At 49.1% G+C, this 25,090-nt stretch overlaps 1 protein-coding gene across 1 annotated transcript in view; it reads left to right on the forward strand.

Moving 5' to 3' along the window:
* Positions 1 to 3,971: 3,971 nt before the first annotated feature.
* The window catches only part of AGPAT3 (1-acylglycerol-3-phosphate O-acyltransferase 3), a 91,453-nt gene continuing 70,334 nt past the window's right edge, over positions 3,972 to 25,090 (forward strand). The window contains exon 1 of the mRNA XM_070466855.1: positions 3,972 to 4,123. The gene's annotated coding sequence lies outside the window, so the exon portion shown is untranslated. The remainder of the gene's footprint in view (positions 4,124 to 25,090) is intronic.

Genomic DNA, 25,090 nt, shown 5'->3' on the forward strand with positions numbered 1-25,090 from the left:
GGTTTCTGGCCACTGGCAGACCTGACTCTCTGCTCCCACTGACTCTCTGGTCCAGTTGCCCTCTCTCTGGTGCCCTGACTCTCCCGTGGGACTCGCTACAAGGATGCTCATGACAGTCCACGGCAGGCAGCTCAGCAGGCCCTGTGCTCAAGTCACAGAGCCTCAGTCTCCAGGACAGAATAACCACACACAGCAGCCAGTCAGCCCCGCTTGGCTGAGCGGCTAGTACAAGGTGGGACCAGGTTCAACCCTGGGGCTTTACCGCTGCAGCCGGCTTTCCCATATGCTGGAGGTTTGCCTGAGGTCTGTCCTGGGCTGGGCACCGGCTTCACCACTCTTATGACCTCGACTTTGACTTGCGGGATGATCAGGCCAGGTTTCTCCCTGGAGCCCCTTTGCATTGTGTTCCACACTTGTAAACACTCTTTATTTTGAAAATTTTTTATTGTTTTTGACTGTGCTGGGTCTTCGTTGCTTCACAGATGTTTCTCTAGTTGCAGCGAGCAGGGGCTGCTCTTCGTTGCAATGCTCAGGATCCTCACTGTGGTGGTTTCTCGTTGCAGAGTATGGCCTGTAGGGCGTGCAGGTTTCAGTAGTTATGGCACATGGGCTCCACAGTTGGGGCACGTGGCCTCTCAATCACAAGTTCAGTGGCTGTGGCACATGGGCTGAGTTGCTCCGTGGCAGGTCAGATCTTCCTACACCAGGGATCGAACCTGTGTCTTCTGCACTGGCAGGCAGCTTCTTTACCACTGAGCCACAGGGAAGCCCAAACACTCTTTTTTAATATTTATGTTTAATTTTCTTTATTTATTCAGCTGCACTGGATCCGAGTTGTGGCATGTGGGATCTAGTTCCCCGACCAGGAATTGAACCCAGGCCCCCTGCGTTGAGAGCTCAGAGTCTCAGCCACTGAACCACCAGGGAAGTCCTTTGCCTTACAGACTTTCAAAAGTGCTTGAATTAGCCCCAGGGCTTGTGGCTCTCCTGGCACATTCTTGGGATCATGGAAGTCCTGGTGTTGGAGTTCCTGATTTTACAGAAAAAGAATACTAAGAGTCCAGACCTTGGCTCTCAGTTCCCCGGCAGTTTGTCCAGCTACTTTAGGAGACACCTGTCAGGTGGTACGGCCCATCTCCAGACCCGCCTGGCCCCTCACTTTTGCTCCCAGCTCCTGAGCTGGGCTTGACAGGAAGGGTCCCAGTGAGACTGTCTCAGAGCTGGAAAGATCCCTTCTGGGCCTCGGGTGAGCAGCTGTCTGACATTTCATTTGGGATCACCTCTCAGGCTCTAGTTTCCTTTTCTGTGACATGGTATGCCAGCAAGTTCGTTCTAAGAATTAGAGCAGATAACGACCGGGACAGTCCTTCTCCCAGAGCCTGGCTCATACCCATTTTCAGTGCTCAGCCCCCACTTTCTTTTGGCTTATTCATGGCAAAAATCCCCCCACCTCTCGCTACATACCTTATGTAGCATAATAATACATAATAATTATAAAGCATAATAATGCATAATATTCTAGGTGAGACTTATCCTTTCCCCATTTTAATTCAGTAGGCCGGGGACCTGAGTTTCTTTCCCAGCAAGATAGCATCCTTACTGCACTCTTGAGAAGCTCTGTCCCTGTGGGTGGTTCGGGGCCTGGAGCCAGGCTGCTGGCTCTGCTGCCGGCTGTGCACCTGTGGAAAAGTCGTGCAGCTTTGCTGGGCCTCAGTTTTGCAATTGTGAAATGGGATGAGAGCAGTGACCTTGTTGTGATAAGGAGGTGAAATAACGGCTCTCAGTAAACCCTGGTGGTGACCACATCTCCCAGTAACACGAGCAGGAGCTCAGGTCTGCTCCGCTCACTTTCAAGTTCCTTTTATATGTTTACCCTGTTCACGTGTTCAGCCGAGCTTTCCCAGAGGCAAATTTCTGCTCAGCTGTGGTCTGAGTGATCATAGATTCCCATTGAATATAGATTAGATTGCTGACAATTTATGCTGTTGAGACAAATATGGTGTTTTGAGTTGATGTAAAATCTCGAGCAACTATTAAGGGGGCATTAAATGTCTAAGGGCTTCCCAGGTGGCCCTCATAGTAAATAACCCACCTGCCAATGCAGGAGACATAAGAGATGCGGCTTTGATCCCTGGGTGGGGAAGATCCCCTGGAGGAGGGCATGGCAACCCACTCTAGTATTCTTGCCTGGAGAATTCCATGAACAGCAGAGCCTGGCAGGCTACGGTCCATAAGGTTGCACGCGACTAAAGCAACTTAGCGCATATATGCACAAATGTCCAAATGATGAGGTACATTTTATCCAGTTTTTAAAAAGTAATTATAAAGTGTGTGGGTATGATATATTTAAACTTTACTACTAGTTCACTGCAGCACAGCCAACGACAGTTTGTTTCTTCTTCCAGGAGTTTTCTGAATGTGTATATTCATCCATTGCTTCTGATACAGAAAAGGGATGGTCAGATACTTAATGCTCTGTATCTTGTCTAAATCTCAGAGATTATGTACTATCAGCACATATAGAATCAGTTACAATTTTAATGTTTTAAAAGAAAAATATAGTTAAATGAACACTTCAGAGTTGTTTTTTTTTTTTTTAAGTGAGGTGTCTTGTTGGTTGTTTCATGTTTATTTTTAATTTTTTTTGTAAATACATGCTGTGTCACAGCCCCCTGGACAAACATCTGTAGGTGCCTGTGGAGCTTCAACTGTAGCGTCCAGGTGGCAGTGCAAGGACCCAGGCTTCACAGGTATTAAATTCGCATGAACATTGCAAACATATCTCCTTTTTCAAGGATAAGGGACTGTGAGTAGAACAGGTGCAGATCTGTTTATTTTATTTTAGTTGGTGTTTTCTGAAATAATTTGAGGAGGCTTAAAATAAGGCACAGCAGACAGCAACAGCACCTGGTATTGTAAGCAGTTTTCAAATGAAGCTCCTCCAAGCTCAGGAGGTCCACCTTGGACGTGGGGACTCAAGCAGAGGGCAGGCCACATGGAGGCATGGACTGGGAGGACTCCGCGATGAGGACCCTCTGCCTCTGTGCAGCCTGGCCGCTCCCTTGGGCCAGGTGCCTGAGGGGACGCAGGCAGCCCTGTCCAGCTGCTCCGGGGGCTCTCCTCCCAGGGGAGGACAGTGTCAGTGACCACCGGGGAGGGGTTGGGCTAGCAAGGCCGGTGCGAGGCCCCCTGGCAAACCCCACCCCCATTCAGGGAAGCTTCCTCCATGGTCAAAAGTGGATACAAGGATACAAGGTTGCCAGCCGGGAGTCAACTGTAAATAAGTCAAAGAGGCTCCACTAGGGTCTGAAACCAGTGGGAACGGTGGCTCCCAGGACGTTCCCCACCGCAGCCCCCGTAACCGCCCCCCACCCCGTACCCGCGCTGGGCCCCTGGGGGGAGGGGGCGTCCACGCGGTCAGCACTGTCCGTGGTACTGTCTCCCCCACCCCGTGTGCCCCGCCCCCACCGTGCAGCCCCCCTGACCCGAGGCCCACCCCGCACGCATGCCCTGCGTGCCCCCCACGGGTCCCCTCCCTCCACCCCCAACCCCGCCCTCCACCCACCTCGCTGGTTCCGCACCCACGTGCTCCGCCGCCCCAAGACCGCCGGGTCCTCCAGCCGCGTCCGTTACTGGACCCCGGCCGTCCCTTCACAGCCGGCGCCCGGCCAGGCCGCCAACCGCATGTCCCCCTGTCTCCCTGTGTCCCGTGTTCCCCCCGCTGTCCCCGTGGCTTACCCCCCGTGTCCCCCCCACGTGTCCCCGCTCCCCTTCCCTCGTATTCCCTCCCCGCTGCCCCTAGTGCTCCCGCGTCCCCCGGCCGGTCTCCGCCCTGCGTCCCCTCCGCGGGTCCCATGTCCCCTCCCCGCGTGTCCCCGCCGCCCCGCGCGCCGGCGGAACTGTGGGATCGCCGCGCACAGGAAGTGGCGGGGCGGCGCGGCCGAGGGCGGAGGGCGGCGGGCCGGGCGGGGCGGGATGGGGGCCGGGGGCGGCGGGCGCCGCACTCGCTGAGGCCCGACGCAGGGCCGGGCGCGCCCAGGGCCGGAGTGCTGCGACCGAGCGGCCCGGAGCGGAGGCGACGCCGGGGCCACGCGCGCCGAGGAGCAGGTGGCGGCGGCTGCAGGTGAGCGGCGCGGCCCCCGAGGTCGGCCCCCTCCCCGCCGCTCGAGATCGGCCCCCCTTGCCTCCCCAGGTCGCCCCCACCCGGGCCCCGCGGCGCGGCAGGTCGGCTGCGCTCCGCCGGGCGCGGGGCCTGCGGGAGGGCTGGAGGACCGGGACTGGGGACTGCGGGCCGTGGGTTCCCTCCCAGCCTCCGGGGCCTCGGCCGGCCAGGCCCAAGCCTGTCCCCGTCCTCGCCGGCCGGCCTGGGGCGCTGCAGCCGGGCGCGCTGGGCCGGGGTGGGCGGCGCGCGGCCCGGTCCCGGGCGTCCTAGGAGGGGCGGGCGGCCGGGCTGGGCGAGGGAACGACAGACACCCCTGCCCCTCGCTCCGCGGACTTCCTTGGACCCCTTTGCTCCGGGTGGACGCCACGCGCCCCCGCCGGGTTTCGGGGAGCTGGCAACGGGGACCCCGCGCGCGCCCCCGACCCTGCGCGCTGCGGCCACGGGTTAGTTTCACTTTTTGCTCGGCCCGGAGGGAGGGCTGCAGGTGGGACCGCGCGGCAGTGGTGGGGCTGAGCGTTCAGATTTGACTTTGGCGTTTGGACCAAAGGCCGACTGTGAATTTCCACGGTTCCAGTCAGGTGATGGGGCCGGTCAATGACCCAAGAGCCGTTTGGGAGGAAAGCCACCTTCACCCCCAGGGCCGGCCAGAGGGCCCAGGGACGCCTGATGTTGCCCTCCCAGGGTCTGAGGAAGGGAGGATGACTAGCAGATGAAGCTGCCTGCAAAAAATGTGCAGGTCCTCTCTGTCTTCTCCTTCTTCTCTCTTCTTTCTTCCTCTCTTTAAACTTTGAAAGAAGTTGGGTGAAATAGGGAAAAAGATTTTATAAATGGTTCCCCAGACTTTTTTTAGGCACAATATAAAACCTTCTCTCAGAGAATACTGGAGCAGTTAGGTTCCTTTCTGTAGGAAATTCGATCTTACGAGAAGGAAAAATGACAAGGGGCTGCTGGCCTTGTGGCTGACTAGAATGAGAACTGACACCCATGTTAAGGGTGGGATCACCCGGAGACCCCAGATCCTGAGTGGTGTGTGGTGGCTGTGTGCAGTGGGAGAGGCCAAGGGACCCCTGGGGCTCTAAATGACAGCTCTGCAGGCTGGTTGTAGTCACCCCCAGGCTGGTAATCAGCATCCTCTGCTGTTGAAAAGCTTCCTGGGGGCAGGGGGTGGGGGTGGGGGGGTGGGTCTCAGGGAGACTCTGAACTTTCTCTAATTGGATCATTTCCCCTTTTCTAGACCATCCTGACTCCACTCTTCCTTTCCCTCAAAGTTTCAGAGTTGGCCTGTTACAACTCACTTCTGTATCCTTTTCTCAGCCAGGAGGGAACCTTCTTGATTACATTGTATAAGAAAAGAGGACATGTGATTGCGGTTCATACACACCATGTGGCTGACGTCTACAATGCGTGCAAGTGTGACTGAGATTCAGCATGCACAGGGCCTCGTGGCCCTTGTGGCCTTGGAGGGGGACAAATGTTCCATGTGCATGCAGACGCTGTGTTGGGCCCTGCCCAGGCATCTCTGTCTAGAGGTTTGAGGCTGAGCAGTGTGGCCTGGAGAAAGTACGGAGCAGGTAAAGTGGCAGGAGGTGGAGGAAGAGGCCCAGGGGACACTTGAGTTGCCAGGGTGTGGGTTCTAGGAGCCACCTCTGGCAAGGACTCTGCACTGCCTGGGTGGGCCAGCTGATTTTCCATGTGTCTGTCACGAGTCTGGGTGCCAGGACCAGGGAAGCAAACTGAACATAGTTTATTTTGGAAGTTAGAAAAAGTGTATCCACCAAAGTGATTTTTAAAAACTATTTATTCATTTATATAAGATCCGACTGCATCAGATCTTAGTTGCAACACGTGGACTACATTGCTCCATGGCATGTGGGGTCTTAGTGCCCCGACCAGCCATCAAAGCAGTCCCCTGTGTTGCAAGGTAGACTTAACCACCAGACCAGCAGGGAACACCCTGGTCTGTCCGTTTTCACTTCTGCTTCCCACGTTTGCTAGCGTGGCTCCTGATATGCAGGATCAGGCCTTTACACGTGACACCCCTGAATTGCACTTCAGCCTTGGAGAAGAGTGGTCTGGGAAAAGCCAGAGGTTTCGTGGCTTTTCTGTGACCTCCTGAAGAGTAGGTCACAGATCAGCATGACCAGAATCTAAACTGAGATCCTTGGATGCCTGTCTTCTCAGTCCTATCAGTCTGTTAAACATCTGTGAACACTTTTATCTCTAGTCAAATCAGAGATGGGAGGGAAATGTTGAAATCCCTATCAACAGGGAAAATGAAAACCAGAAACTGCATTTGAGAAGAGCTGGATTTACTGGGTTTTCTGGAGTGGGGAGGGTGTCGTCAACATGTCCAATCACATTTGACTCCAAACCACACACCTTCCACCCGCCTTCGGCCTGACCCAGCAGAGCAGACTGAGATCAGCTTCAGCAGAGGTTAGTACTCCAACCCCTGCTGTCAGCAGTGAGGCCCTGACTCCGTCAGAGTCCACCTGGGGCAAAAGCAGTGGCTTCTGCTTCTATCTTTTTCTCTCCTCTCTTGGGCCTCATCAAAAACTCTAATATTTCACTGTTACAAGTTGCAGCTGATTAATATTTATAGAGCAAAGCACTGGATACAGTTGGCTGCATTTTTATCTGTTTCTTTCTTAATGATTTGTACTGTACGATGTGGAATCTTTACTCAGGCCTCTCATTGAGAAATGTACAGTTACAGGAAGGTTGGACTCAATTTCATAAAACAATTGCTTGGAAGTTTCATAGATTTTACTTTTGGTTAACCAAGGAGTGCTTGAGGTTTTAAATAAGTTGCTTCATGTTGTAAAGTGAAATGACTTGGACTTAGTCTGTTGTTTCTGAAACCACGTCCTAATAATCTTAAAAGTAATCCTAAATTGTTGCCGTTGTTGTTTAGTCATTCAGTCATGCTGACTCTTTGTAACCCCATGGACTGTGGCCCACCAGGCTCCTTCTGTCTACGGGATTTCCCAGGCAGGAATACTGGAGTGGGGTGACATTTCCTTCTCCAGAGGATCTTTCTGACCCAGGGACTGAACCCATGTCTCTTGCATTGCCAGTGGGTTCTTCACCTCTGAGCCACCTAAGAAGCCCTAAATTGCTCATTTCAAAATGCTGGATTTTAGGCAAACACAGTACTGGCTCAGCCTTGTACAGACTCTTATTTAGTTATTTAGAAGAATTCACCATGCCCTGATTATCTGTGTTGAGCAAAGTGCCAGAAACTGAAACACAGATAATCTCACAGCAGTGCCTGTGTTTCTCTTTGGAGGTGGAGGAGCAGATGCCCGGGGAAAGTTGGCCCAAGTTCCTGCTGCAGGGCTGCGGCCTTTGGCCCTGGACGCTGTACTTTAATTGGCCACGTCTTTTCCCAAGCGCAGCTAGAAGGTCATGGATAGGCTACGTTGTAGATGCTGGTGTTAGCAAACTGAAAGAAATGTGTCCTTTGATACTGTGACAGGCAGAAGTCTCCTCCCAGGCAGCGGAACTTGGCATCACATAGGACTAAAAACCAAAGCTGGGCGCTCATGGTAGGAGCTGCTCTCCCGCAGCCGAGAGGCCTGTCCCCAGGTGGCCCAGGGAGGCCATGCATCATTGATGTAGCTCCTCGGTTCCCTTCTGAAAGTGGGCGGGGAATGAAATCAGCAACAAGGTTAGTAGTGAGTTCTACTGGGAGCAGCAGTAAAAGCTACAGCAGGAACACCTTTACCGGTTCTTCTCTCCTGAGACCTGTGAGCCCCATAGGTGCACCCCCAGGGTTGGGGAGTGGCCTGTGAACCCATGGGTGTCAACCCTCAATGTGGAGAATGTGTTGATGATTGTATTAATGCTTTGGTTTCTACTTAGACTGTCATCCCAGGCTACCTGGAGTGATTGGTTGAGTGAGTGAATGAATGAATGCACATTTTCTTAGGAGGATACACGTAATGTAATCCTTAGGTTCAGAGAGAAAGTAATCGATTGGTGTACCTTGCAAAATACATTTCACTAGCAGTGATTTTCGCCAAACTAAGAGAAATCAGATTGTTGGATGAAGACTTCACCTGTCCGGCTTCCGTGAGAGGAGGATGCCAAGATGGGAAGTGCAGGAGGTTTGTGGGGGGCTGCTGTGGAAGCTGTATGGAGGGGAAGAGGGGTGATCCTGCACCTGGCCTGTATGGGGTGGGGTGGGGGACAGGTCAGAGGTCTGGGAGGATGGGCCTCAGACGCAGCTCTGAGAAGGTCAGCCTGGGGTCCTCAGCCCCACCCTGCATCATGCAGCCACGAATGGCAGGCACCGGTCCCCCGTACCCCCGGGCAGCAGGTTCTCTCTTGAGGGCCATCTGTGTATCAAAGTGCCGTCACAGCCTCAGAGACAAAGTTTAGTGACTTGGACTCCACAGAAGTAGAAGGACAGTAAAAATGATCCCTTGGCCCGGGCAAAGTTTTGGTTTAGTTTTAGGAAAAGCCCTACAGTCTGGTAGGTTCCCTTGAGCTTTTATTTTGGCTCCTTTACGATAAGTAGTGTTGCTGTTGTTGTTCAACAGATAAATTGTATCCAACTCTTTATGACCCCATGAACTGTAGCACACCAGGCCCCCCTGTCCTACACTATCTCTAGGAGTTTGCTCAAACTCATGTGTGTTGAGTCAGTAATGCCATTCAACCATTTCATCCTATGTCATCTCTTTCTCCTCCTGCCTTCGATCTTTCCCAGCATCAGGGTCTTTTCCAATGAGCTGGCTCTTGGAATCAGGTGGGTAAAGTAGTGGCGCCTTGAGCTTCAGCATCAGTCCTTCTAATGAATATTCAGGACTGATTTCCTTTAGTTTGATCTGGTTGGATCTCCTTGCAGTCCAAGGGACTCTCAAGAGTCTTCTCTAGCACCACAGTTCAAAAGCATCAATTCTTCGATCCTCAGTCTTCTTTATGATCCAGCTCTCTCATCCATACATGAGTGCTGTGGTGAACTGGTACAAAAAGGGTGTCCAGTGATGAGAGGAAGCAGATGCTTGCAGATAGATAACAAAGGTCAGAGCACACATGTGTGAGCACGGGGCAGCTGTGTTCAGTTTCCTAAACTGGGGACTTACTACTGTTACTTAAGTTCTAGAACATTTGGTAGAAAGTGCATCAGTGGCCTGCGGTTCAGTTCCGAGCTCCAAGGCAGCCAGGGTATGTTCCTGGAGCCCCAAGTGCTCTGTACCTGGCATTTCTCTTCTTTAAATTTTAATGAGTTATTGGGTATGTGCTGTGCTTAGTCGCTCAGTCGTGTCCGACTCTTTGCAACCCCGTGGACTGTAGCCTGCCAGGCTCTTCTGTCCATGGGGAATCTCCAGGAGAGAATACTGGAGTGGGTTGCCATGTCCTCCTCCAGGGCATCTTCCCAACCCAGAGATCGAACCCAAGTCTCCTGCATTGAAGGCCAATTCTTTACCATCTGAGCCACCAGGGAAGCCTGTTATCAGGTATAAATGTTTCTATTTTGGTGAACAAAGCTATATGTGAAAATTCTAAACACAGACTGGATAAGTGCTAGGCTAGGGTGGCCATGCAGACATGAATGATGACTGTATGCTTCTTCTCTCAGATATGTCTTGCCTGACCCCCATGCACTGACCCCATTGACCTTCAGCCAGTGACCCTCAGCCACGGACCCCCAGCAGATATGCCATGCAGTTATGAGACCCAAGTCACTAGCTCTTTGGCTCCTGAAACCAGCCAGAAACCTAGATCTTTATATGCAATTATTTATTTTTAACAAGCTGTGCAGGCAAATGGAAAATGTGCCTGCCTGAATTTAGACTGTGGGCCACTATTTTTACAACCTCTGGTCTAAAATATTTGTGCAATTTTCAAAGTAAAGTCAGTCAGCCAATTAAATGAGGACAAAATGCATGTGAGAGAAACAAACAAACAAAAAGATGAATAACAAAACCCCAGGATGTCATGTCCAGATGAAAACCAAAAGAATTGTCTTTCCCATCTCAAGCATGGCTGCTGGAAACAGGGTGGGGTTCCTTGAGGATGGATGGAGGGAAGAAGCTGGTACCCAGAGAGGTGTCAGTCAGGGAAAAAAGGAACTCTGTGTGTCTCCAGGTGCCTGTAGGAGGCCCTCTCAAGGTCCATGTAAAGATGAAGTCTGCAAAACGTAATGTTTACTGGATACCAAATGCAGTTAGCGGAAGGCACTCCTTGTCTTGCTCCATGGAAGTGTTGAAAGTGAAAGTCTCTCAGTTGTGTCTGACTCTTTGCAACCCCATGGATTGTACAGTCCATGGAATTCTTCTGGCCAGAATACTGGAGTGGGTAGCCTTTGCCTTCTCCAGGGGATCTTTGCAACTTAGGAATGCAACCCAGGTCTCCCACGTTGTAGGTGGATTCTTTACCAGCTGAGCCACAAGGGCAACCCAAGAATACTGGAGTGGGTAGCCTATCCCTTCTCCAGCAGATCTTCCCAACCCAGGAATTGAACTGGGGTCTCCTGCTTTGCAGGCAGATTCTTTACCAACTGAGCTATGATCCCCCAAGTATAATCTTGGTCTATACTTTGATAGAATGTTGTGTCCACACATCTTGGTTACACATGTGGAGCCGAGCAGCCCTCTAGTGTTCTCTGAAGGGGACCACTGGGCGGGAAAGTCTGGGCAGTGATGCCTACACTGGGCTGTTTGCAGAGAGATAGGGGAGACTCCGACTGCAAAGCCACCCACAGGGTGTTCAGTGGACCCACCTGCTCTTCACCTCCTGGTGTTGTCATTAAGTTTTGCAAGTGGAGGGACTTCCCTGGTGGTCCAGTGTCTAAGACTTGGCGCTCCCAATGTAGGGAACCCGTTTCCATCCCTGGTCAGGCAACTAGATCCTGCATGCCCCGACTAAAGATCCCATGTGCCAAGTAAGTATTCTTTAAAAGTTTTGCCAGTAGGTTGGATACAGAATGTGGCTCGTGGTGGCCTGGATTTGTTTCCTGGTAGATGGAGTTAAGCATCTCCCTGCACTTAACTGCTAGATGCGTTTCCTTCTCTGTGAAGTCCTTCACCTGTTTTCCTGTTGGGCGATAGGTTTTCCTTCTGTATTCCTTGCATATGGTTCTGTATGAGGTATTTCCTTGTGTATTGAGGATAATAATCTTTTGTCCTAATGTGTGCTTCAGGCGTCTTGCTTAGCTGGATCTGGTCTTTTTACTTTGTTTTGATAAATAGAAATTCTTAATGTAATGTAGAGTTTATCCACCTTTTCGGCTTTTCAAATGCAGTTGAGAAGTCCTGGGATCACTTGTGTGTTCTCCTGTGTTGTCTTATAGAAGTTGGAATATTTGTTTCCACACTGAAGCCCTCCGACCCTTGGGAGTGGCTTCTGGGTGGTGACAGGTAGGGGCTCTGTCCCCATGCAGAGTACAGTTGTCCTGATCCCAGCCTCCGCCGGGTGGCCCTCTTTCCCTGCTGACCCGTGGGGCCACTGCAGTCCTGTGTCCAGTTCCCTCCACTGGGTTCTCTGCCCCTCTGGCCGATGTGTCTGCTTGGGTGACCCCTCAACCTGACCCTCTTGCTCTCTGGGCATGCACCCCACTACCTCTGCCACCTGGGTTCTCTAGAGGACCTGGCTGATCTTGCTCTTTGTTTTCCTGTGTATGTGTTAAAAGCAGTGTGTTCGAGTTTCCTGAAAACCTTTGTCAAGGATTTTTATCAAAACTGCACCAAATCTGTAGATCAGCTCGGGGCTGGATTCCATCTCTGTGGTATGAAGTCTTCCTGCCGTGGAGATAGTGTGTCTCCATTAATGTCAGTCTTCTTACATGGCTTTTACTAGGGCTCTCTACATACTATTCTGCACACTATCTTATACTTTGTGGTTAAATTTATTTCCAGCTGTCCTTGTTTTTGTTACTTTTATAAGTGGTGTTTTCACATTTTATTTATTTTTTTACTTAAAAAAATTCTGACTCTTGTTGGTGTTGAGCAGAAAGGGAGTTGATTTTGGATATTGATTGCTACCCAGGCACCTTGCCAGTCTCTTTTTCTTATAAATTATTTGCAGAGTTGGGGGATTTTCTGCATGGACAGGAAGTGTTTGTTTCTTCCTTACACCTTTAGCATTGTCCCATCCTGCTTTGCTGCCTGGGCCAGGGCTGTCAGGACTGTACTGCATGCAAGTGTGATGGGGCATTTTGGTCATTATTTCTGGTTTTCAGGGAATCTGCTCAGTTTTCCTGTTTGGTCTTGGTACAAACATGGAGGCTGCTTAGTTCCTAATCTTCCTGTTGCTCCTCCTGGGAACCAAGGAGCTAACAGATGGAAGGAAATAAAGAGATGAAGAGATTCAAGACTCACCTTCACTGGTTATCAGGGAGATGCAAAAATAACAGTTTGGTGAGATGCTGGCCTGCTCCACCGGGGTGGCCAAAATGTAAAGAGAGTGCCTGGGCCAGGTGTGGGCACAGGTGTGAGCCAAGGTGCGCTGGTGTGAGTGTGAGCTGGGGGGTGTTAGAAGCACGGCCACGTCTGCAGGGCGGCTTCCACATCTAGGCGCACTTGGTGTGTGCTCCCACACGGGCAGGATGGCCGCGGCAGCAGTGTCTCTCTGTGTCCCAGGGACACTGCTGCGGAGAGCGCGGGGTTTAGGGCAACTCGTATGGAATGAGGGGTAAGAACCTCTTCCCAGATCTCTTGTAGTGTTGGAATGAGGACATACTGGGAAGAGACTCAAGGGGTAAGTGGTTACTTCTTACAAGGGGTGGGACAGTGTATCTGGAAGGAGTTACAATGTGTTACTGTATCTCCTCAGATTACCTTACCCATTTAAAACAAGTTACAAAAAATAAAAGAGAGAATGCTTCTTTTTCTGTAGACTCCCCTTTCCAGTTAAAAGAGTTGTCTTGTTTATACAGACATTTGACTTTTTTCCGAAAAATAGGAACCACATATACTTCCCCCCCCTACTTTCTTCTTAAAATTTCTTTCGGAGTGTAGTTGATACACAATGTTGTGTTAGTTTCAGGTCTACAGCCAAGTGAATCAGTTATACGTGCACATAGTTTCACACTTTTTTAGAGTCTTTTCCCATATAGGCCATTGCAGAATATTGAGTAGAGTTCCCTGTGCTATATGGTAGGTGTTATTCGTTATCTATTTTATTCATATATATAATAGTTCATATATGTAAATTCCAATCTTCCAATTTATCCCTTTACCCCCGATAACCATATGTTTTCTACATCTATAACTCTATTTCTGTTTTGTAAATAAGTTCATTTGTAGCATTTTTAAATATTCCACATGCAGGTGGTATCATATGGTATTTGTCTCTCTCTGACTTACTTCACTATGTATGACAGTCTCTAGGCCCATCCATGTGGCTGCAGATGGCCTTATTTCATTCTTTTTATGGCTGAGTACTATTCCACTGTATACATCTACCACATCTTCTTTATCTATTCCTCTGTTGATGAATATTTAGGTTGCTTCCATGTCCTGGCTATTGTGAATAGTGGTGCTGTGAACATTGAGGTGCTTGTATCTTTTTGAATTATGGGTTTCTCCAGATATATGTCGTGAATATTCGACTGAAGATGTTGCTTTATCAAAGACTTTTTCCGTGTGTGTTGAGCTGATCATATAAAATTTTCTCCTTTTACCAGTTAATGTGGTAAAAGTACATGAGTAGATTTTCCTGCTTTTCAGGAAATACCCCATCTTGACCATGATGTATTTTACTGCATTATCGTACTTGGTGTGTTGAGATTTTGTTTAGAATTTGTTGCTCCTTTGTTTAGAAGTGTGCATGACTTGAAACTGTTCTCTGTTGTACTGTCCCAATGGGTTTGGGGCCGAGTTACACTCATCTCATCATCCAGGTGGGCCATATTACCTCCCATGTGAGATTGAGGTGAAGTGTTTCTTATGTAGTTTCTTGGCCTGGGCCTGGCTTTTGTGTAGACAGATTTTTACATTTTGATTGATTCCTTCGCTAGCTACTGATTTGTTCAGCTTTTCTAGTCTTTTTAAAATAAGATTTGGTGTTATCTTTCTAAGGAGTGACCTGCATTGTTGCTATGTAACAAGTGACCCCAACACTTCCTAGCTCTCAGCAACACTTTCCATCTCACCATGTCTGTGGCCCAGGAATCCAGGCTCAGCTTAGCTGGCTCCTCAGGCCCAGGTCTCTCATGGGCTGTGACCAGGTGTCACCAAGGCTGCAGTCTTATCTAAAGGCGAGACAGGGCAAGGGTCCTTCTTCAAGTTCATTCACGCTGTCAACAGGATTCAGGTCTTTGCCAGTTGTTCTGTCCAACCTGGCAGTTTGCCATCAGAGCAAGAGGGGGAGAGAGTGTGAGCCAGCTAGTCAAAGACTCAGTGCTGTAAACCCCATCTTGGAAACCACCTTCCACTACTTTTCTCTTACTCTTTTTGTTGAAAGCCAGTCACTAGGTCCAGCCCACACTCAAGGGTGTGAACCTTGGAGTCATCTTAGACCTCTCTACCCCAGGGTCCACATCAGTAACACTGTCAATTTCTTGGTAAAAACGTCTTAATATTTTCTTAATTTTTTAATCTCCATGGTATCTGACATTAAGCTCCACCTTTCATTCCTAAAATTGTTTTCGTTTTTCTTTTTTCTCAATTTATCTCAGCAGAGGTTTATCTGTTTCCTTGCTGCTCACAGAGAGCTGACTCTCAGCCAACTCTCATGTCCATCACATTTTTGGTTCTCCTGTCATTAATTTATCCTTCCACTGTCATCATTTCTTTCTATTCTTTCTGGGTTTTTTTTTTCCCTGGTGATCTCTTTACAGGTTATTGAGTTGAAAGCTTAACTTCTTTGTTATTTTTGTAAGCATAATTTCTTAATTTTCAAGCTTTATTTCTATCATAAGAATTTAAAGTTAAACGTTTCTTCCTGGTTCTGTAGTCCTGTGTCTGGTATATTTTGGAGCGTAGCAGTATCACTGTTCTGCTTTCCTGGTGGCTCAGATGGTAAAGCATCTGCCTGCAATGCAGGAGACCTGGGTTTGATCCCTGGGTCTGGAAGATCCCCTGGAGAAGGAAATGGCAACCCACTCCAGTACTCTTGCCTGGAAAATTCCACAGACAGAGGAGCCTAGTCGGCTGCAGTCCATGGGGTCGCAAAGAGTCGGACACGACTGAGCAACTTCACTTTAGTATCATTGTTCAGTTCTGGAGCATTTTTGTTGTTCAGTTGCTAAGTCATGTCCGACTCTTTGTGACCCCATGGACTGCAGCATGCAAGGCCTCCCTGTTCCTCACTATCTCCTGGAGTTTGCCCAAGTTCATGTCCATTGAATCAGTAATGCTATCAACCATCTCATCCTCTGCCACCCTCTTCTCTTCTTTTGAGCATTCAAGTATCTGTTATTGCTCTTCTGTGACCTGTGAATGATATGGAAGGTACTTTTATTTTCTAAGAGCATGGGGATTTTAGGTTATACATTTATTATTGATTTCAGCTCAGAAGGCTTGTGGGCAGAGGGCACAGACGAGGATTTATATCATGTCACCTCCTACTGTCTCCGGGGGTCATCTGGTGGGCCCTCTGCCCTTCCTGTGTGAGTGATGTTCCCTCTCCACTGTGTTTGTGGTCTCTTTTACATCCAGTGTTCTCTGTTCTCATGGTGGCATCTCTAGAGTGGGCTTCTTATTTATCCTGCTTTAGAGTCAATGTGCTTCCTGAGGATAAAGTTTTATGTCTCTCGGGAATTCTGGAAACATTTTAGCCTTTCTTCTGTTGACTTTTGCTTCAATTTACCTTATGCTTGACTTTCTCACACCTTTTTCCAAGTCTCTTACTCTTGCTCATGTTTGTCTTTTAGTCTTTTTTTTTTTTTAATCACTATGTTCTGGGTGAATTCCTGCACTTTCCCCTCTAGTTTTCCAGCTGCATCTTCATCTCTGTCTATCTGCTACTTAACCTTCACATTAAGCTCTTCATTTCAGTGATTCTGTTTTTCATTCCTTTTTTTAAAAATATCTTATTTTTATTAATTGATTTATTTGGCTGCACCGGGTCTTAGTTGCCACATGTGGGATCTTTAGTTGCAGCAAGCAGGATCTAGTTCCCCGACCAAGGATCGAATCTGGGCCCCTTTCATTGGGAGCACAGTGTCTTAACCACTGGACCACCAGGGAGGTCCCTATTTCTCATTCTTAAATGTCCTCGGTCGTTCTCTCCAAACCTGTATCTTCTCTTGCTTGGTGTTCTTTTCTTTGCACTTACTGCAAGTTCTTTTATCTCTAAGCATACTTATTTTATATGTGCACTCAGTTTCAGCCAACCCTTTGCAGGCCCGCCAGGCTTCTCTGTCCATGGGACTTCCCAGGCAAGAATACTGGAGTGGGTTGCCATTTCCTCCTTCAGGGAATCTTCCCAACCCAGGGATCAAACCCAGGTCTCCTGCATTGCAGGCAGATTCTTTTTGACTAGTGCCACCTGGGAAGCCCTACTTATTTTATATACTGCAAAGAATAATGCCAACATAATAAAAACACCCATAATAATACCGAAGTCTAAATTTCTTGAGCATTTGCTATGCTGCCTCTCAGTCCCTGAAGCCCAGTTCTCATGTGCTTTGTACCCTGGGTTGTGATCTTGTGTTCAGGAGACTTTGTCTCCCTGGAGGGGCTCTGCTTCTCCCAGCAACCTGGGAGTAGGGCTGATCTGGAAATAAACCACTACAGGCTTATTTCCTGGACTCATAAGAGGGGACTTCTGCAGGTGTCATTGACAAAGAAGGAACTTGATCCCTCCCAAAAAACGCAAAGCTTGAAGAGATTGCCAAGGTGAACCTACACAAATCCTGGTGAATAAAGCAATTGTGGAAGTTAAAGAATGCTATGGGGCGAGTAGCTCTGAGTGACTCGACTAACATGGGGGGAGTTTTGTCCTGGCCTAGGACTGCCTCGTCAGGGACAAGAGCAGTGTCCAGGATGCGGAAACTCGGAGGTCCTCCCTCCCTGCACATCTCCATTAAGCACTTTATTCAGTTTGGGATACAGCTGCAAAACGTGATTCTGATTTTGTCCTCAATAAACTTAACTTCCCATTGACTTCTCTGTTGTCCATGCAACGGAGGTGGTGTCTGTTTTTTTTAGAACAGGGAGACCATCCAGACAACGTTTTTGGTAGCTGAAAACTGCCATACCTCTGCCGTGCGTGGTATATACCAGTAGAGGTAAAAGAGCGTGATTTTTTAAAGGGGGTTAGTACATCTCACATGTCAGATTTCAAAGCTGTTAATAGAAATTAAATGTGAATGGAAAGACTGTCAGGCACTTGGAATGTTGTTGTCTCGTTGGGGTGGGGTCTGCCTGAGTTCATGTCCGCTGTGGGCCTCTAAGACTCCCTTGTGTTTTAATTACCTGTGAGGCTGTGACCCCAGCTCACTGTCCTCTCAGCTCTGCTTCCTAAACCCTGGGCCCACAGAGTCCCCTGCAGCCTGTGCTTCCCCGGACCAGGCACCCCGACCTCAGCAGTCCTCTCCTGTCCATCCCTCCCATACCCATGAACATGACTCCTGGGGTGATGTGTCCAGGCCAGGCCCTGCCCCACCCACAATCCCCTCCTCCATGTTTATCATCACCCCCTGCCCCACCTAAGACCACCTCCAGTCCTGCTCCCGTCAGATTCCTTCCCTGTGGCCGTTGAGGTTTGTCTCAGTGACCCTGGTTCTGTTCCTGTCCCTCGCCCGCTCCATCCCCTCCTGAAGGTGGTGACCCTCGGAGGATGCCCTCTCCTCTGCCTGGTCCTCACTGTCCCCCCAACGCCCGGTCTCGGCTTCTCCCCTGAGGCTGCGCCCCTGGACTTTTGCCTGGTGGATCCTTGCTCATCCTCCAGCTGTCAGTTTGCCAGGACACCTTCCCCAGCCTGAGACCCAGCTGGGATGCACACGCATGCACTCAGATGCTCACACGCATGTGTGCACACACACACACACACAAGCACACACACCACATCGTGCAGGCTCTCTTTATGGGCTGCTTTCCTCACTTCACGTCCCACTGCTGGCCTTTACCGTCTGCCTGCCCCGTCCCTGGGTAGAGGCCACAGGATTGCAGTCCGTGGTGTGGAGAGTGAGGTCAGCAGCCAACCCTGGAGCTTTTTCTGTTCTCTGCGGTGAGTCCTGCGGGCACCACACTCCTCTGGGTGGCTCGCGGAGCACGTCCTGCCTATCCTGACACTGCAGAGTCACATGGCAGACTTTACCGTGAAGAGACCACGCCTGTCTCCACTCACACCAGTAATGATGGAGAGAATAACACCATTGTGGGGTGCCTGATAGTCTTCTGTTTCCACTTTATTTCTGGTTTTGAAATCCAGCAAGCAGAGGCTTTGTCCCTGGTAGCATCATAACCCACACTGTCCCCTGTTTAACGTCCACAGTGCAAGTCGGGGCTTCCCTGGTGCCTCAGACCGTAAAGAATCTGCCTGCACTGCAGGAGACCCAGGTTCAGTCCCTGGGTCAGGAAGATCCCCTGGAGAAGGGAATAGCAGCCTATTCCAGTATTCTTGCCTGGAGAATCCCATGGGCAGAGAAGCCTAGAGGGAGCAGTTCATGGGGCCGCAGAGTTGGACACGACTGAGCAGCTAACACACACACACACACACACACACACACACACACACACTCACTCAATGCAAGTTGGTGGCAGGTAGACTGATTTTCCCCTGGGGGTGTGGGATGGGCCACGGGCTTAAGTGGCCTCAGCCAGTGACTTCACACTTCTCAGGAGTGGCCGACTGCTCCTCACTGCTCCCCCGGGAATCATGAGGATTAGAAAACATCACGTGTGAAGACAGTTTGTAAAGTGGTGTCACACATGAGCACCACTTGTGTGTCAGAGCAGCGATGCCTCATGAGGGGGTGATGGTGAGTCCCGGTGGGGCTGCCGGGGATGACAGCACGTGGCCAAGAGACCCAGGGCCGTGAGCCATATGGGGAGTACAGAGATGGACACAGCTGAGCTCCATGCCAGCTCATCCCCAAACCGGCGCACGCATCCTTGGGTGGCTGACAAGGGTCACAACCACCTCTTACCCAATGCTTTTCCCCTCTGCCACTCAGGCGCCAAGCAAGAGGCTGGTGGGTCTTGTTTCTGCAGAAGCCACATCCTGCTGTGTTCGGCCCTTTTCTGGAACACGGGAGAGGCTGCTGCCCACCAGCCTGTGGCCAGCCCGGGTGCCGGTCTGTCCATCTCAGAAGTGCCGGCTTCTGTGCCAGCTTGACAACCCCCCTCACCCTGGTGCTGGATCTTTTCAAGGCTCAGCACATCGCAAGGAGCTCTGTTTCCCTCTAAAGCACCCCCGAGGGCATCAGAGGTGCCTGCGGCCTGCCCCAGGGAGGCATCTGCCGGCTGTGCACCCAGAGTGGGCCGGGCGCCTCGTCCATCTCTCCCTGTGCAGCTCCGAGGCCGCTCCTCAGGGTGCGAAGCTGTGTTTGTGAGTCTTGGGGAGAAGACCAAGCGGGGGCTCTGCAGGGACCCCCAACTGTTTATGCCACGAGTTCAGTCTCTGAGCCCCAAGGGAAGCCCAAGAATACTGGAGTGGGTAGCCTATCCCTTCTCCGGTGGATCTTCCCGACCTGGGGTCTCCTGCGTTGCAGGCGGATTCTTTACCAACTGAGCTATCTATGCCATGGGCTCAGTTTCTGGCTTTGCGTGAACTGGGTCTGTCCCGCTTTGTTCTCAGGGACTCTAGTGGGCTCAGAAGGGATCATCTCCCTGTCTCAGCGGTTTCGTTTATTGCTGTGTGTGTGTGCGTGTGTGTGTGTGTGACACACACACCTGTGGCTGGGCTGAGCTCTGGGGCATCCAGGGCTGACCTGAGCGCTGGCCTGGCCTGGATCCGCAGTGACTGCTTGTACATTTTGACTCTTTGGTCCCTCCCCCGCCTCCCCTGTGCCCCTCAACAATTGGCTAACAGTGATGCTGTGTTTCCTTAGCAAACATAACCTTCAGCCCCAGAGATCTTGTTGGAATGGGAGCTCTGGTCTCCAGATCAAGGATTTGTCCTGCCCCAGTTCTGGGCGTGGAAGCAGGACTGGGGTCTGGACAGTGTCCCCCGGCACCCCCGCCGAGGGGCCCCCATGGGGTGGGGCTCAGACCCAAGCAGGAGCTTCCAGTATCCAGACAGCACGTTGACGCACCACCCGCTCTCAGTCTCCACTGCACTCAGGTTCCAAGTGTGAACAAGTTCACACTTGGTTCTCTAGTAAAAGCTTTCAGTTAAATGTCTTCTCCACTTGCAGTGGCCAGTTTCTCACACAAGCCAATTTGAGAAGGCTCCAACCAGACCCACCCGGGGCTGCCGGGCCTCTGTGAGGGTGGCGGTCCCCCCAGGTGAGGTCACAGGCAGGGGCCCTGGTGTCCAGGCTTCCCGGGGTGGCTCGTGACTGATGCTTCAGGGGTTTAAAGGTTATAGTGCGCTTTCGGTTTTCTGTAGCTCCTTCAGTATCTGGTGGTCAGTTGTTGTTCCTAGGAATCTGTCCCATTAGCTGTGTTTGCACATCTGTTGCTCGGAAGCTGCTCCTGATTCCCTCTGGAAAAATCCCGCAGCGTCTGCTTGTGCTTCCCCGTCCCTCCTGACGCTGTCCACACCGTCTCTCACTGTATCCTGATTCTCTTGCCAAAACACGGCCAGTTTTATCCATGAAAGGGTCTTTGAAAGATGACCCTTTCAAAGACCCACTTTTGTGGGTTTCTGCCTATTTTTTATTTTGTTAATTTCTGCTTTCTAAGTTATTTCCTTCCTTCCTCTTAATTTACTTTGTTTTTCTAACATGTTTTATGTCATTTGTTTTCAACCTTCTGAAAATTTCTCCCCCACAGTAAAGTATAACTTTTGATCCCTTTAAGAACTTTTAGCTGCAGCCTAAAGTTGTGAAATGACATGTTTTTGCCACTATTTCATTCAACAGATTTTTCTAGTGTAGTATCGTAATTGACTTTTTGGTTGTTAATAACTTTTTAAAAATTAATTTTTGTTGGAGTACAGTTGCTTTACAATGTTTGTATTAGTTTCTGCTATACAGCGAAGTGAACCAGTTATTCATACATATACATCCCCTCTTCTGGGTTTCCTTCCCATTCAGGTTCCCACAGAGCACTGAGGAGAGTTCCCAGCACTGAACACCAGGTTCTCATTAGTTATCTGTTTTATACATAATATCAATAGTGTATGTACATCAACCCCAGTCTCCCAATTCATCCCACCCCCTCTTTCCCTCCTTGGTATCCACACATCTGTATGCAACCATTCTCTACATCTGCATCTCTATTTCTGCTTTGCAAAAAAGTTCATCAGTATCATTTTTCTAAATTCCAAAAGCACTATAAGACAATGTTTTTCTCTTTCTGACTTCCTTCACTCTGACAGTCCCTAGGTCCACCCACGTCACTGCTGGTTGTACAGTTCTGTTCCTTTTTGTGGCTAAGATCCCATAGTGTATCAGCACCACATCTGCTTCATCCATTCTTCTGTTGATGGACTGGCTAAGTGTATGAGAATTTTTCCCAGTGTCTTTTTTGTTGCCTTTTTCTTCTGCATTAGTAAATTTTGGTCGAAGAATATACCCTGATTGATGCCTGTCTTTTGAAATTTGTTAAGACCTGTTTTATGGCTAGCGTTATGGTCACATTTTAGAAATGCTCTGTGCGTCTTTGAAAAGACTGTATTCTGTGGTTGGTGAGATTAGTTTTAAACCTTCTATATTAGGTCTTGGCAAAAGTATAGCCCGTAGGCTTAATCTGGCTTGCCACCTATTTCTAGAAGTAAATTCTTTTTTTCTTTTAACTTTTATTTTTTGGTCATGCCACATGGCATGAGGGATCATGGTTCCCTAATTACCAGAAATCAAACCTGCAGCCTCTACAGTGGAAGCACAGAGTCTCAACTACTGGACTTACAGGGCAGTCCCTAGAGATAAATTCATATGGGATCACATCCACACCCATTGGTTTATGTATTGCTGTGGCTTTTTTGCACTATGACTTGGTTGAGTAGCTTCAATAGAGACCATTTGCCCTGAAAAACATAAAATATTTACTCTTTGGACCTTTCCAGAAAATGTTTGCCAACTCTTACAGCTTCAGTCATTTATTTTATCTATTTCATCAAATACAGAGAGAGGGTCTGTTAGAATCTTCAGTTGTCGCTCTGGATTTGCCTATGAATTCTTGTATTTCTGTCAGTTTTTGTTTTATATGTTTGGGGCTGTGTTATTAGTGACACCGTTTAAACGTGCGGTATCTTCTTCATGCATGACGTGTCTGTCATATGAAGTCATCGTCTGTCTCCACTAGTGTGTCTTGCCTGTAAGTCGGCTTTGTCTGAGATTTGTGAGGCTGAACCTCTGGGTGGCATTTGTGTTGTGCACTCCTTCTGTTCTTTTATTTTTAACTCTTTTTCTTTTTAAGTCTTAGATGTACCTTGTAAACACATATATTTTGGGTCAGCCAGAAAGTTCATTTGGGTTTTCAACTTTCTGGCCAACCCAATATAATTAAAGTGGTTTTTTTAACGTGGTATTTTAAATTGAAGTTTGATATTCTTTTTTAAAAATTCTGACAATTAAGAATTTTTTAACCAGAGCCTTTGTAAATGGAAGTACAGATAGATTTACCATCTTATATTTTACTATTTTATCTGTGCTATGTTTCTTTTTTCTTTCCTTCTCCTTTCTTTTTTGAGTTGATTATTGATCCTTTTTTTTTTTAAAAAAAAAAAAAAAACCTCTACCACTAGGAAGTTACAGACTTTTTCTGCACCTTTGACAGTTTTCCAGAAATTACAACATTCTTACTTATCAAACATCTAAAACTAACTTGCACTTTACTCTTGGGGGGAACCCAAGGACCTGAGATCACCCCACTGCCCCTTCCAAGTGTTATTGTATATTTAACTTTTTTAACCCACTAGATTTTGCTGCTCTATCCTCAGTATTAGTCTTGTTTAGATTTGCAGACATGCCTGCCTCTTTCTTTGCTCTTTATTCTTTTTGCATCTCTGACATTCCATCTGAGCTCACTTCTTCCTGCTCAAGTGTACATGCATTAGAAATTCCTTTCATTAGGTTCTGAGGTGGCAAGCTTTCCCCACTTTTGTTTGGGTTTCCCTGCTGCTCTGGAGATGAGCTTGCCTGTTGTGGAATCCAGGTTGGCTGTTGGGTCCTTTCAGTATGACATTGTGTGCTGGCCTCTGACATCCTTTGTTTGCTAACAAACCATTGTCAGGCTATCTCTTCTTTGCAGGTAATCTGATTTTTTCTCTGGCTTTTAACATCAAAATTAAAAGTCTTTGTGCTTCAAAGGATGCCATCAAGAAAGTGAAAAGACATGATGAGAAAAAATATGCAAATAACTTATTTGACTAGGGGCTTGTACCAGAAGGTAGAAAGAGCTCTGACGAGGCTGAACGGCCAGTACCTGAGTGCCAGTGATGCTCTCGAGAAGGGACAGTGAGTGGGGAGGTCCTGCCACCTGCTGCTGGCTCTGACCGCATCCTCCCGCCTGTGCTGCCACCCCCGCTGGACCACCCCTCCATCCGCCTGTGTGCAGGAGAATCCTGGTCATCTCTCCAGACGTCATGAGCATCACTGTTCTATACAGCTGCAGCCTCTGCCTCCGATATGATCAGCGCCTCTCAGCTAAGGGCAGTGGTGCCCACTTGGATGAGTGAGAAATGGAATGAAAATGCAGGATCCCAACATCCACTTCTAGCCATGATGGGGTGACCCAGGCCAGTTCTCACATCCTGCGTTGAACAGCAGGAAAAACCAAACAGAAGCATGTGAGGTTGCGACGTCAAACACGGCATGGCAGGGGTGCTGGACAGTGACCCCACAGGAGGGGCGCCCCCTTCAGCTCTTCCCCTGCAGCTGCCCGCTGAGCACAGGGAGGGCGGTGGAGGCGGAGCCTGGCGACCAGGGCTCCAGGCAGGCTGGGCTCTGGGGGGGGAGATGCTGGAAAGGACAGGAGTGCATGAACCAGGAGCTCTAGGGAGCTGAGCACAGAACCCCCACCCCGCACTTAGACTGTGTTGATCATCGCACGTGTGGGAGATGCCCCCAAGGTCAGGGGACCTGGAAGGGCATGGGTATCACTGTTTCCTCAGTTCACATGGGCTGTGAGTGAAGTTGCATCCTCAGCAGCCAGGTAGAAAGACCTCATAGTTCAGAGGGCGTTGAGCAGGGTCCTCAAAGGCCATAGTCTCCTCCCCAGAAGTGAGCCTGCTCAGGACCCATAGACACAAAGCTTGAAGGAAGCCTGGAGAGAGTTGAACAACTCTTGAGTAAGTTAACGACATCCACTAATGAGGCCTGAAAATATTTGAGGGATGACAACAAACTCACCCCCCAACATGCCACGTTCACAGTGTCCAGGAACCAGGCAGAAATTATTCATCATGCAAACAGGTGGGAAAATGTAACCCAGAAGTCGAGAAAAATCAATTAGAAACAGATCCAGGTGGATCCACACTATCCAGATGGTAGAATTAGGACAGAAGGATGTTAAAAATGTCTGTTATAAATATGGCCCATGTGTTCAGTGACACAGAGAAACTATGCACAAGATGAGGAGAAAATGAATGGTGTAAAAAAAGACCCAAGTCTTCCAGAGCGGAAAGCCCCGCGCTGGACGGGTTCACAGTGGGTCAGACGCTGCAGACACAAGATCAGTATTCTTGAAGACATAGCACCAGAAAGTTTCTAAAATGAAACACAGGAAAGAGGCAGGAAAAAAGCAACATCATCAGTGTAACCATAAAGAGGGATAATAGGAAATTGAAAAGGATATGTGATGGAAAATATTTGAAAAAAAATGGCTAAAATTTTGCAAATTTGGTGAAAACTGATTTTCAAGAAGATCAATAAATCCCAAGCAGAGGAAAACTATGCCACTCCAGTTTTCTTGCCTGGAGAAT

This window comes from Odocoileus virginianus, chromosome 4 (genome assembly GCF_023699985.2).
Source record: "Odocoileus virginianus isolate 20LAN1187 ecotype Illinois chromosome 4, Ovbor_1.2, whole genome shotgun sequence".
NCBI classification, from domain to species: Eukaryota; Metazoa; Chordata; class Mammalia; order Artiodactyla; family Cervidae; genus Odocoileus; species Odocoileus virginianus.